The sequence below is a fragment of the Monomorium pharaonis genome, chromosome 5 (assembly GCF_013373865.1).
Source record: "Monomorium pharaonis isolate MP-MQ-018 chromosome 5, ASM1337386v2, whole genome shotgun sequence".
NCBI lineage: Eukaryota > Metazoa > Arthropoda > Insecta > Hymenoptera > Formicidae > Monomorium > Monomorium pharaonis.
Genome location: NC_050471.1, coordinates 20,139,403 through 20,154,476, shown reverse-complemented (window position 1 = coordinate 20,154,476; position 15,074 = coordinate 20,139,403).

Genomic DNA, 15,074 nt, shown 5'->3' with positions numbered 1-15,074 from the left:
TTTGAGCGGCGTTCCGCAAACCGAAAGTCATGCTAACGAATTCGAACAAACCGAACGGAGTTATCACGGCTGTTTTAGGAACGTCAGACTCGGCCACTGGAATCTGATGATAAGCCTTGAACAAATCGAGAGACGAGAAAATATTCTTTTTGAACAAGTTGGCGGAAAAATCATGTAAATACGGAATAGGGTATTTATCCGGTATGGTCATAGCGTTTAAGCGACGATAGTCACCACAGAGACGCCATTCTCCGCTCTTCTTACGAACTAGATGAGCCGGGCTGGCCCGTGGGCCAGCACGAAGACGTGCTTCGCGCACGACCGTCGGAGGACGGATTTCGCGATGATGAGGCGTGCGTCCACCTGCCGTGGTGGTAACTCCGCCAACAGCAGGGTAAATTTGCGATCGGCCTGGCCGGTGCCTTTTCCCGCGCCGAGATGGACTCGTCCGGACCCTGTGTGACGCCGCGCAATGGACTCGTCCGGCGTTTTCCCGGTAGAAAAGAAGGAAAAACTCGACTGATTATGTTTCTTCGAGACGAGAAAATCCCTGGTGGAATGCCGGGGCACAGGATCGAGTCCTAATTTTGCTCCTGATGAAGCCGCTGCTGCGCTGCGTCCGTGACCGAAACGATCACGTCGGGGTCACCAGTGTAGGCTTTAACACATCTTCATGTGCACTTACACGAAACCGGTGGGAGGCCTACGACTACCCATCGGTACGAAGAAGGGCAGGCAGCAATTAATTTAACACTTACGAGTTGTAACATAACGAGAACTCTTTAATGTAGCGTTACGCGGCAGGAGTACAAAAATGTGGCTATTCGTAATGGCGGACCAAGCGGATCTGACTGGCGACGGAAGACTACAGCGTCGCGTAGGCACGGGCGCTGAGCTACACGAGAGAGGAAACTCTCCAGTCGCCACACATTTACCTCTTTTTCAGTTAGTACTAACCTTCAAAAGACAGCTGTTAAAATTTCATGATATTCTATTCATTAGTATGTGAGTTATTGTGCTAAGAGTGACGCTACTTTTGTTATTTTCAAAACAATGGATCAAAAACAATTTCGTGTTTTAATTTTACACTGCTTCTTGATGGGAAAAAATTCAAGCGAAGCAATGGCTTGAAAAGTGTTATGGGGACTCCGCTCCATCAGAAACAACAATAAACGTTGGTTTGCTGACTTCAAACGTGGTCGTAGAGACACTGATGATGCAGAATGCAGTGGACGTCCAAATGAGGCGGTAACACCAAAAAACATCAAAAAAATCCACAAAATCGTTTTGAATGATCGAAAAGTGAAGTTGCGTGAGTTAGCTGACATCGTAAAGATATCAAAAGAACGTGTTGGCTTTATATTGCATGAGCATTTGACTATGAGAAAGCTTTGTTCAAAGTGGGTGCCGCGTTTTCTCACTGTTGACTAAAAACAAGAACGTGTTGATGATTCTGAGCAGTGTTTGGCCATGTTTAAACGTAACAAACCGGAATTTTTGCGTCGATATGTGACAATGGATGAAACATGGATCCATTTCACTCCGGAATCAAAACGATCGTCATCTGAGTGGACAGCAACTGGTGAACTTCGTCCAAAGCGCCCGAAAGCACAACAATCGGCTGGAAAAGTTATGGCCTCGGTATTTTGGGATGTACGTGGTGTAATATTCATCGATTATCTTGAGAAGGGAAATACCATCAACAGTGAATATTATATAGCGTTATTGGAACGTTTGAAAGCCGAAATTGCAAAGAAACGACCGCATATGGCAAAAAAAAGTTTTGTTTCATCAAGACAACGCACCGTGTCACAAGTCAATCAAAACAATGGCAAAACTATATAAATTGAACTTCGAATTGCTCTCACATCCACCGTATTTGCCAGATTTGGCTCCCAGCGACTACTGGCTGTTCGCAGACCTCAAAAAAATGCTCGCCGATAAGAAATGTCGCACGAATGAAGAGGTTATCGCTGAAACTGAGGCCTATTTTGAGGCAAAAGATAAATTGTTCTACAAAAGTGATATTGATATGTTAGAGCGGCGCTGGAATGATTGCGTTGTTCTTGATGGAGATTACGTTGATGAATAAAGCTAATTTTGAACAAAAAAAAAACCGTGTTTTCTTTGTTAAGCCCGGGACTTTTCAGCCCATGTTATATGACCTACATCCTATTTCTCTCTAAAATTGTATTCATATTTTTCACTTTCGACTACCTCACGTGAAGGTTAAAAATTTCCATAAAATTGACATTGTTTTCAAACAAATCAAAAGTTTACATGAAATAATTTCACGTTTGAAGAATTCATGCTGACGGTTAACCTAACCTAACCTAACCTAACTTTACAATCATTTGTTATATTTAATTGTATTATATACTATTATATTACATTATAACTATAAATTTTGGTTGCTTGATACTTATTAATATATTATTCATTACATTTTATATACTGTAGTTACATTTTTATATTAATAATTTGTATAATAGAAATACTACTTTTCATTCTTCCCTTTTTCACATTTCACTTTTTACTTACCTACCAGTGAAAAGTGACAATTCATGATCGCTGTCCAGAACCCCACAGCAAATCCATAGCCTACTATGTCCGCATTAAGCTTATGTTCTGTGGACAGAGACTGCATTCGACAGATCTGCTACTTTTCTGCCGCCAATATGCCGTCAGATTTTGTCCAGCAGATTCTGTCTACAAAACACAAGCTTAATACGGGCACAGTAGGCTGTGGATCTGCTGTGTGGGATTCTGCTTTTGCAGATTTGGTTATCTGGATAGAAATACTTCATATCCGCTAAGTCTCGAATAAAAGTATGAAATGCAATCTTCAAAAAATTATTATGCATAAGCTATAACGCAACTCGAATATCTTCGGTTACGTTCGTTGATGTCGATGGTGTCAACTTGTAGAAAGAGACGCTGAACAAATAAAAAAGGAAAGCATTCTCGCTTCCCTTATCGTGCGTTCAACAACTCCCTCACCCATTGGAGCACCTATGAAGACTAAAACCAGGAGACCGATTTTTGTGGTTTTGAGTGAGGCGAAAATCTGTTATGGCGTTTTCAACCCGTGCTGGGTTAACCCGTTTCGGTTTCTTTTCCTCTAGAACTGGCCAATCACAGTTATTCCCTTCTTCAGAAAAATGGCTGTGATTGGTCTTATAACGTCATTAATCGCTCCCGGAACGATTAACCCAGGCCAGTCGAACACGCTATTATACTGTGTCCGTATAGGGTGCTTTCCATTTAGTGACACAAGTCGATACAAGTATCGTTCTATCTTTGTTACTCATTAAACATAGAAAAGGATAGAACGATGCTTGTGTCGACTTGCTTTGAGGGCCCATCAAGCAATATCTATATCATGAATAATTACTCCTTTGTCAACACTTTCTTGGAACTTTTGTAATATATATAATGAAATTTCTTTCACTTTCTGTAATCTAGTCCCGCCGCTGTTTATTTGTTGTTCCCATCGTCGTAATTGGCGTAATAATGTAACTTTCCGAAATCGATGTTTTACGGTTTCAAGCGACTTTGTCTTAAACGACTGACCCAACAGGTTTCCAAAAGTTAACAGCACTTCTTTTATATTCGATTGGGATTTCATCATTTACACATATCATTTCCTTTACATAATATGTTCTTTCTTCTTCTTCATTTCCTTCATCCTCTACTAAATCTGCTTCTGGTATATCGAAAGAATTTTCAAAGTCCAATGACTCTTCCTCTTCAATTTCAAAATTCTTATTATGCATTGTTTGTAGCATATTTTCCACTTTCTCCTTTACTTCAATTTCTTGTCTTGTCACAGGAGTTTCTGGTAAATTAAAAGTTGCTGCGGTGAACAGCAACACTATTACATTTCTCGGATTGAAGAACATTTTACCTTAAAAATTGTAAGTAATAAATTAGAAGTATACAGATATAGTTTTAAAGTATAATTAGTAGTTGTATTTAAAGAATAAGGTTTTGTAATATGCATATAATATTTACATTATATTGTTATTGGCATTAAAATTAGTATTTTATTGTTCTCTTTAACAAGCATATATATTTTAAACCTTTTTTTTAAATCTTGGTCCTCGATAAGAAGTCTGAATAAAAAGATCTAATAATATTACGTGTATAAATGTATTTCATTGTTCTCTTTAACAAGCATATATATTTTAAACCTTTTTTTAAAATCTTGGTCCTCGATAAGAAGTCTGAATAAAAAGATCTAATAATATTACGTGTATAAATGTATTTTGTCACTGGTTTTCTACATAAAAGAGTTTGGTAGTGAATGATGATAAAGTACCAAAAATATTTTCTTCACAAACTATAAAAAAATGTAACAAATATAAATTTATATCATTATTGATTTTTGAAAATTACATAGGCACACAAAAAAAGTGGTTGGTCCGGCGGACTAGACTAGTCAATCTTTATGTATTTCGACCCGCTGAATCCGAATCTAAGGTCAGAATTGCAAAGTTAGCTCGCATTTTCTAACCACAAAAAAATTTTTTTTTAAATATTGGTCCGGTGGGCCAGACTAGTCAATCCTTATGTATTTTGACCGAGAACGTTCCAGATGCACACAGTAATAAACGGACACAGCAGGCTGAGTGAAACGGACACAGTAACAAACGGACACAGATCAAACGGACACAGTAATAAACGGACACAGTAACAAACGGACACAATAACAAACGGACACAGACCAAATGCGCACAGAGCGAAACGGACACAGTGCGAAACGGACACAGATCAAATGCGCACGGACCAAATGCACACGGACCAAATGCGCACACTGCACATGCGCACACTGCACGTGCGCACGGACCAAATGCAATCTATGTACATTGCAAGCAGAGTAAAGTCCACATAGGTTAGTGACTTGGACGGGGTGGGTGCGGGAGGAGGGCCGAAGGCCCCTCTTGCACCCCCCCGTGTGTGTGTGTGTGTGTGCGTGCAAAGCATTCACTGCATCACATGGGTTTGCGACTTTCCGTGTGCGCATTTGGTCTGTGTCCGTTTCGCACTGTGTCCGTTTCGCTCTGTGTCCGTTTCGTACTGTGTCCGTTTCGCTCTATGCACATTTGGTCTGTGTCCATTTGTTACTGTGTCCGTTTATTACTGTGTCCGTTTGGTCTGTGTCCGTTTGTTACTGTGTCCGTTTCACTCAGCTTGCTGTGTCCGTTTATTACTGTGCGCATCTGGGACTCACTATTTTGACCTGCTGAATCTGAATCCAAGGTCAGAATTGCAAAGTTAGCTCGCATTTCCTAACCTAAAAAAAATTTTTTTTGAGGTTAGGAAAAAATGAGCTAATTCAGCAATTCTGACCTTGGATTTGGATTTAGCGGGTCAAAATACATAAGGATAGACTAGTCTGGTCCGCCGGACCAACATTAAAAAAAATTTTTTTTTTTGAGGTTAGGAAAAAATGAACCAATTCAGCAATTCTGACCTTGGATTTGGATTTAGCGGGTCAAAATACATAAGAATAAACTAGTCTGATTTGCCGGACCAACATTAAAAAAAAATTTTTTTTTAGGGTAGGAAATGCGAGCTAACTTTGCAATTTTGACCTTGGATTCGGATTCAGCGGGTCAAAATACATGAGGATTGACTAGTCTGGCCCACTGGACCAATATTTAAAAAAAAATTTTTTTTGAGGTTAGAAAATGCGAGCTAACTTTGCAATTCTGACCTTAGATTCGGATTCAGCGGGTCGAAATACATAAGAATTGACTAGTCTAGTCCGCCGGACCAACCACTTTTTTTGTGTGTGCCTGTGTTATTAAAGTAAAATTATAAATGTAGTATAATTTTTAGCTATTAATAGATATTTTTAAAATGTCAATACATACTCACAAAAACACATCCAGCGATCAATAGTACACGACTAAACGATTTCACACAATAAGGCAGCGCTCGCAAAGCGGCAGCATTTTATACTAGCGTTCTAACGATACCTATAGTGTACTTTGAACATTTCCGTTGTTATTGACCTTAATTTTTTATTCAACCTCTGTCGCAAGCTTGAAATGTAATCAACAAGCTGTAGAAAAATGACAATTATTGATAATATACTGAAATTCCACTTCTACATGAAATATGAATAAGTAAGAAATAAGTATAGCATGCATTATATAAAGCTACGCGACTATAATTGATAGCTACGATCAATCTTGTGGTACCTCAAATTAGAAATATTTTTATTTGATATTCTGCATATTTTATGTAAAAATATTAATATTATATTAATATTAATATTAACATCAATAATAATATATAATAATAATAATACTTTTATTTCATTATTATTAATTAATATTAATATTATTTTATATTTTACTTCTATTTTACTTCTATTTACTTCTATATTTACTTATATTTTAATATTCTTTTTCCCATGTATACAATATATGTACTATATATATGCGTACATACACATTTCAAATACATGTTCGATGTATCATCACTCTTGGATTATTCTTTGACCGTCTGACATTCACATTGAACCTTCGTATTTTGATTCATAATAATACATATTCATGTCTGTTATGTCTAGCAATGTCTGTGCGAGATTATGAATTGCATATTATGTCCTTCAAAATTAATTGGCATCGTCATCTTCTATCGAGAAGTTGCGAACGAAACGCGTGAAAAATCGAGCGCGATAACAGGCATAATGCATATATATCGAGGTTTTTAATTTTTTCTGAAAAATGGTTTGTCGAAACATAACTTCATCATATACCGTTGAATTTGTAAAAAAATAACCTTTTATTTGGTGATAAAAAAATTTTGAAATTTTGAAAAAATTTATTGAGTGATAGGGATATTTTTAAAAATTAAAACATCAAAAAAATTTTTTGTTACTTTTTTATAGTACTTCTAAAGCCCTTCAACTTTTATTTTAACAATTTTTTTCTATCTTGTTTAGTTCCGGAGATATTCGCCCCGAAACAGAAAATCCGATTTTGTTAAGGGGTGTTTCACCCTCTAAAAGTGTGTATGGGCACTTATAAAAAAATACGTGTCCCTTATTTTTGTCTAGAAAACAACATATTAAAAGCTCATTAAGATCGGAGGGGGACACTTCCGACCCTTTCCTTGTAAGTACGTTCTGCGTATGTACTTATGTACGCAGTAGCATCTCCCATAGAATTTCGCTGCGAATGCTGTAGATCATCGCAATGATGAAAACGAAAAGGGTTAGTCGATCACGTACACGCGCACACATTTATGCAGTGGGGCGCGCGCGCTTATATATAGATTAGGATTAGGTTAGGGTTATTGCGCGTTCAAGATAACAAAGCAGCTAGCCTGCTTGCCGAGCGATTAAATATGATTGATTTTTTCTTATAGATCCAATCAATCACATATTCAACCACTCGGCGAGCAGGCTAGCCGCTCTGTTAGTCTTAAACACGTCCATTAATTTGACAATTTTACATTATAAATTTGTTTTTATTATAATTTGAATATAATACTTGGCAAAGCTTGTTTATAGCGAATATGGCCCGGTGTGTCGCGAATACAATTTAATTTAAATCAAGTTATATCTTTTAGGTACTGCCCTCCTGTAGGCTCTTCCCGGGCAATACTGACACTGCACACCATGCGAGCTTTGCCTGTAACAGATATAAATTGTATAATTAGTTAACAAATTCAAATTATATCTTAAAAAAAATATGATAAAACTAAATTAATTTTAAGTTTATGTGTTGAATAAAGCATACCTGTCACGTAAACTTCTACAGCGTAGAACCAGCAGTAGATTGTCAAATAGTCAGCGGCCAATTCAAATAACAAAGAAATTGAACCGCAAAAGCAAGCACCTCTGAAAGCAATTTTATGTATTGTTGATGTTATAAGACATAATTACCAATATAATAATAAGATTCGCGTGACGTTCCGGACATTCTCACAAAAATAATAACAAATACAACAAAGACGGTTGATTGTATCAGCAACCTTCAAAAATATATAAGTTCAGACAAATATGCTAACCATATTACTTGGGAGCGTCCCAGATGCGCACAGTAATAAACGGACACAGCAGGCTGAGTGAAACGAACACAGTAATAAACGGACACAGTAACAAACAGACACAGACCAAATGCGCACAGAGCGAAACGAACACAGTGCGAAACGAACACAGTGCGAAACGGACACGGACCAAATGCGCACACTGCACATGCGCACACTGCACGTGCGCACGGACCAAATGCAATCCATGTACATTGCAAGCAGAATAAAGTCTACAAGTCAGGTTAGCGGCTTGGACGGGGTGGGTGCGGGAGGAGGGGCCGAAGGCCTTCCTTGTACCCCCCCCCGTGTGTGTGTGTGTGTGTGTGTGTGTGTGTGTGTGCGCGCGCGTGCAAAGCATTCACTGCATCACATGGGTTTGCGACTTTCCGTGTGTGCATTTGGTCCGTGCGCATGTGCAGTGTGCGCATTTGGTCTGTGTCCGTTTCGCACTGTGTCCGTTTCGCTCTGTGCGCATTTAGTCTGTGTCCGTTTCGCACTGTGCGCATTTAGTCTGTGTCCGTTTGTTACTGTGTCCGTTTCGCACTGTGTCCGTTTATTACTGTGCACATCTGGGACTCACTCTATTACTTCACGTTCGCGACACTACTTGGAAATTGTATGTATATCAAATAAGATATTTAACGCAAAACGTTTTAATTATTATAGTTTTACATCTTTTAGCATGAATAATACTTTTGCTAAATGCGGCTTTGTGACCAAGGATAACCTCTTAATCAGAAGTTTTACGAAGTTGTACAAAATTTAAAAAAATATAATTTATATTATGTAACAATTGTTTTGCTAACTTTATTCAATATTATATGAAATAAAAGTTATAAAGAAAAATTACCTTTATATCAATCACGCTTCAATATAATTAATATATATCGTCATGCAGATCCGTAGAAAAGAGACTGGAACAGTGATGACGAGTGATGATTTGACGATGATATGCAGATGTCATTAGTATACGTACCGTTTCCGTATCTTGAGTAAAATCTGAATATGTACGCGCACGATAGAAAGGCGTACGTATCATTTGCGTACTTTGAGTACAACCTGAGAATGTACGCGCGCGGTAAAAAGCCGTACGTATCATTTCCGTACATTGAGTACAACCTGAGAGTATACGCGCGCGAAAAAAAATCGAATAATACTATAAAAGATATTATAGCGATGATCTCAACATTCTACGATGATTACAATACATTGAGTATTAAAATGAGATGATAAGTAGGATATCATGTGCTGTTAGGGTACGTGCCCAGATAACTTATAAGATTATTTTAAAAATATGGGTTATAATAAGTGCAGTGTTATTAGGAGGATGGTTACGTGGACCTACACGCAAAGATCAAAGGTGCAGACACGGAGTGTCACTACTGGTTATACTGTGGCTCAGAGCACTCTCCCCTCTTCCTCGCCCAGCGTGGGTACGCAATGGCGAATAAACCACGTGACTCAAGTGACCAATCAAAATTGTGTTCGCCATTGGCGAATCTTTTATTATAGGTCTTTACTTATGGTGTTTTCGACCCGTGCTGGGTTAACCCGTTTCGGTTTCTTTTCCTCTAGAACTGGCCAATCACAGTTATTCCCTTCTTCAGAAAAATGGCTGTGATTGGTCTTATGACGTCATTAATCGCTCTCGGAGCGATTAACCCAGGCCAGTCGAACACGCTATTATACTGCGTCCGTATAGGGTGCTTTCCATTTAGTGACACAAGTCGATACAAATATCGTTCTATCTTTGTTACTCATTAAACATAGAAAAGGATAGAACGATGCTTGTGTCGACTTGTGTTACTAAATAAAAAGCACCGATATTCTTTCGTCCATGGTCGGGGCATGACGACGCAAACAAACCATATATGTAATACTTCTATATTCGTAGACTTATTAGAATAGACTGTTCATGAAGGTAGTGGGGGTATCCGTCACAAAAAAGGATAACTGTCTTTAACTTGGGCTATTTCTTTCTAATGCAGAATAGTGGGGAAGCATAGCGACCAATAACGGTGTCAGAGTATGCACGCTACGCATACTATGACAACACGCTCACGCTCTGACACCATTATTGGTCACTATGCTTCCCAACTATTCTGCATTAGAAAGAAATAGCAACCCAAGTTAACGACAGTTATCTTTTTCTCAGTGACGGATACCCCTATTACCGTTTTTTCACCTCATAAGCAGTCTATTCTATATTGCTAGCGTCCTTTGAAAGCTGTAAGTATGAAGACTAGAACCAGGAGACCAAAAGCTTGATTTCGCCTCCAAAAGTGAGGCAAAAATCTGTTAGAAATGTAGTATCAAATGGTGGCGCTGGCGACAATGATTTACCGGAAAATTTTGAAGTATAACGACGAATAATTGTAAGAACTCAAATATTTGACAATAAATGCAAATTTATAATAAAAATCTTAGCAATTTTACATTTTAGAGTACTTATCTCTGTTTCTTATACCAATATTCCGGTGTAATCCCGGTGTATCAGTATCGTCAGCGCCACCATTTGGTACTACATTTCTAACAGATTTTCGCCTCATTCAAAACAGCTCAACAAAGTTAGCCCCCCCACTTTGACTTTTCTTAATTTTCTTTTTACCAATCGTTTGGTGGTCGTTTGGTAGTGTTTGGTACCGTATTCCAAACGTTTGGTGGTTCCTCGTTTTTGCAGGAAATCAAAAACAAATTTTAATTCTTCTGTTAGCCCCCCCCCCCCACTTTGACTTTTCTTAATTTTTTTTTTTTTTTTTCAATCGATTGGTCGTCGCTTGGTGATGTTTGGTACCGTATTCAAAACGTTTGGTGATTCCTCGTTTTTTCAGAAAATCAAAAATACATTTTACGCGACTGACCAATCAGGAAGCTCGTTTAAAGGCAAACATTGTGTCTGTTCACATTGCTTTCAACGCCCGGATACATATTTATCTCGTTGTACATGGCAACCTATGTATATTGCAAGCAAAGTAAAGTCCACATGGGTTAGCGACTTGGACGGAGAGGTTGCGGGAGGGGGGACCGAAGGCCCCCCTTGCACCCCCCATGTGTGTGTGTGTATGTGTGCAAAGCATTCTCTGCACCACATGGATTTGCGACTTTCCATGCAAAAGATTAACAAGATCTTTATACTTTCACGCATTTTCGTATGCATTTGTATCATAATATATTATACAGTTACTAAAAACCATATGTAAAAACTGCTTGAATTTGAGCATTTAATATACCATTAAAATACAAAGGAATCATTACAGATACACATACATTTTAAATTCGCGCCTTTATTTCATGCACACATGACCACCGAGAATGCGTATATGGCCGCAAAGCATGTACGTATAACCGTAGAGCATGCGCACATGGCCGCGGAGAGTGTTCGTGTCGCTACATTTCGTCGATGTGACATGTTACATGTACCAAACGATCACCAAAAATCGCCTTATTACGATGTGCAACTAAGGTGTAGTTACATTGTAAGAAAATGGACCAATCCCAATCAAGTATTGTGTTGTCCGGAATTTTATGTGTAATGGCCTTTAGGACAACGCGCTCGAATCGGGTGTTGATGTTATTTAACGCAATGTTGAGATAGTAATTAATGTTATGATAGTAATTAATAGGTTTGTTCGCGTTGCTTGAAATCCTCAAAAATGTTTGTACACTTGAAACGAGATAAATATATATCCGGGTGTTGGAAGCAATGTGAACAGACCTAATGTTTGCCTTTAAACGAGCTTCCTGATTGGTCAGTCGCGTAAAATGTATTTTTGATTTTCTGAAAAAACGAGGAACCACCAAACGTTTTGAATACGGTACCAAACATCACCAAGCGACGACCAATCGATTGAAAAAAAAAAGTAAGAAAAGTCAAAGTGGGGGGGCTAACAGAAGAATTAAAATTTGTTTTTGATTTCCTGCAAAAACGAGGAACCACCAAACGTTTGGAATACGGTACCAAACACTACCAAACGACCACCAAACGATTGGTAAAAAAAAAAATTAAGAAAAGTCAAAGTGGGGGGTTAACAGAAGAACCAAAATTTGTTTTTGATTTCCTGAAAAAACGAGGAACCACCAAACGTTTGGAATACGGTACCAAACACTACCAAACGACCACCAAACGATTGGTAAAAAGAAAATTAAGAAAAGTCAAAGTGGGGGGGCTAACTTCGTTGAGCTATTCAAAACCACGGAGATTGGTCTCCTAATTCTAGTCTTCATAGGTCAGTATTCATAGTCGAATCTTATTTTAAGATATTCTCAGGTAATGTCTTAAGATGCTAATACGGCTCTAGGATTGGTTGATAGCATCTTAAGACTGTACTTATGACGATCTTAAATATAAGACTTGACTATGAATACCAGCCATAGCTATAAGACAGCACGGTGCAGACCAGGCCTGCTCGGTTAAGGAGTGGGGGTATAGGCATACGTAGAAAAGGACAAACGTAGACGTTGAAAAGGGACGGACGATATACCAGGTATTTTCTTCTCTCTCACACGCAGGCGTATGTAAGAGAGAAGGAAATACCTGTTGTATCGTACGTAAGCCTTACCCCCACCCCTGAAATTTGGGACAATCCTCGGTCTAGATATACTATATCTATGGTGCAGACGTATATACTCGTGTCTCTCTCCCGTTGGTCACATTTTACGTTGTGCGCATGCGTTACCCTGGATCCTCATGCAGACACCGGCGCTTTGACACAGAGCGCTAATTGGTGAAAAACGGGCGATGGCGGTAATATTTACCACCACTACCCGTTTTTCACCAATTAGCGCTCGGTATCAAAGCGTCGGTGTCTGCATGAGGATCCAGGCTTAGCTCTCTCTCCCAAACCCCACATAGAAATTGGCATCCAGTAGATGTCCCATGGACGTCCATTAAACCTCTATAGATCCATGGGACGTCTATGTCCATGGTAGAAGTCAGATGGACGTCCATTAGAGGTCTAGTTAACTTCTTTAGCTCCATTGGAGGTTTACCTCTATTGCGGAAGTTAGATAGACGTCCATTAGAGATCCAGTAAACTTCCATGGCTCTATTGAAGCTTTACCTCCATGGCGAAAGTTACATAAACGTTCATTGAAGATCCAGTAAACTTCCATGGCTCCATTGGAGGTTTACCTCCATGGCGGAAGTTAAATAGACGTCCATTAAAGATCCAGTAAACTTCCATGGCTCCATTGGAGGTTTACCTCCATGGTGGAAGTTAGATAGACATCCATTAGGTAGAGATACTATAACAGAGATTCGCCAATGCGTTAACGATTTCTGATTGGCTCCCGTCGCTTGGGGTATAACCGGAAGTATGAGAGAGAAAGATAGATATAACTGACAGAGAAAGCCTAGCCGATCTAACCTGTCACCTGTCACCTGTCAAAAGAAAACAGAATAAACCGCCATCGAAAATGTCATATCCGATATCCGGTTTTACCCCAAGACGGCACATTGGCGAATCTCTGTTATAGTATCTCTACCATTAAGGATCCATTAAACAGGTAAGAGGCCAAAATCCATAAAACTAGAGAGGATAATGTTGGCAACGCTTCAAATCTCTAATAATAATAATAATAGTAGTGACGGGGGCGGTCCTCCTGCGAAGCCCACTTTGGCACTTAGACCGAGTCCATTGTGCCTCCCCGTTGTCAGCTGCCCTAGCGGGGCCCCGCTTCCTTCCAAAAGCGGAGCAGATCCCCCACAGGCAGCTGCCTCACCTGGTACGGTTCTAGAAAACCTGAGCCCAGCAGGCGTGCTCTTGGTCCGACCAGTGCTGGGCAATTCCCAAGAATGTGGAGGCTAGTTTCCTCCTCCTCACCGCACAGCCTACAGCTGGGCGTATCACTACGGCCCAATTTGTGCAGGTGATAGTTGAGATCCCCATGGCCCGTGAGCAGTTGTGTCGCGAGCCTGGCGTCCCTCCTACTTAGAGATCTTATGCTCCTGGCCAGGTTCTCGCTAGGGCATTCCCCTAGCATGGCCCTAGCCTGTCTGCATTTGCTCTCTGTTTCTTTCTTCCAGTGTTCAAGATGCTGGTCCCGGAGCCAGCCCCTGATTCTCCCCCTGCCTAGGCAGAAAGAGATCCCAACAGCCGGTTCAGGTCCCAGCAGTCTTGTTTCGGCCGCCTCCTTAGCAAGCAGGTCCGCCATTTCGTTGCCCTTGATCCCTGCGTGCCCAGGGACCCATACTAGGCCGACATCATTCTTCTCCGCCAACTCATCCAGTACGCACTTGCAGTCCCAGACCAGCCGCGAGTTAATTCTTGGACCCTCAAGCGCCTTAAGCGCCGCCTGACTGTCCGAGTAAATCCGGATGCGCCTTCTCACCCTATCAGACTCTAATAGGTTCTGGGCACATCTCATGATGGCTAACACCTCCGCCTGGAAAACCGTAGCGTGCTCGCCAAGCGGAACGACGATTCCTGCCCGGTCGCGCTGACAGTAAAGACCAGCTCCAGAGCCCGCACTCGTTTTGGAGCCATCCGTGAACCAGACGTCCCCGTCCCGAGGAACCGGTCCCTTAGAGCCGTTCCACTCCCAGCGCCCGGGGAAGCTTATCCTGTACCCTCTTTCGAAAGTACGAATCACCGGCCTCCTATCCTGTCCCATTGCAAAAATGGTGCCCGATAGGATTCCTTCGGGAAATCTCGTGTGGAGGGCTCCTGCCTTCCACCTTGATTCACACCTTAAGCGGTAGGCCGCCGTCGCCGCGGCCGCCACTACCACCCGATCGAGGGGCTCGACGCCAAGCAGCATTCCCATCGCCACCACCGGCGTGGTCCGCATGGCCCCCAGAGCCCCTCTTAAAACTAGAGCTCTGACGTGCTCCAGCGCTAACTTAGCGGTCTTTCCCAAAACCCTTGGCCACCATACGACAGACGCGTAAAGCAGCCTAGGTTTGAGTATCGCCGTGTATATCCAGTGGACCATTTTTGGTTTGAGACCCCAGGTCTGCCCGAATGTCCTTCTGCATATCCAGAAGTAGGAGCACACACTCCTGCAACGGTTCTCGAGATGTTCCT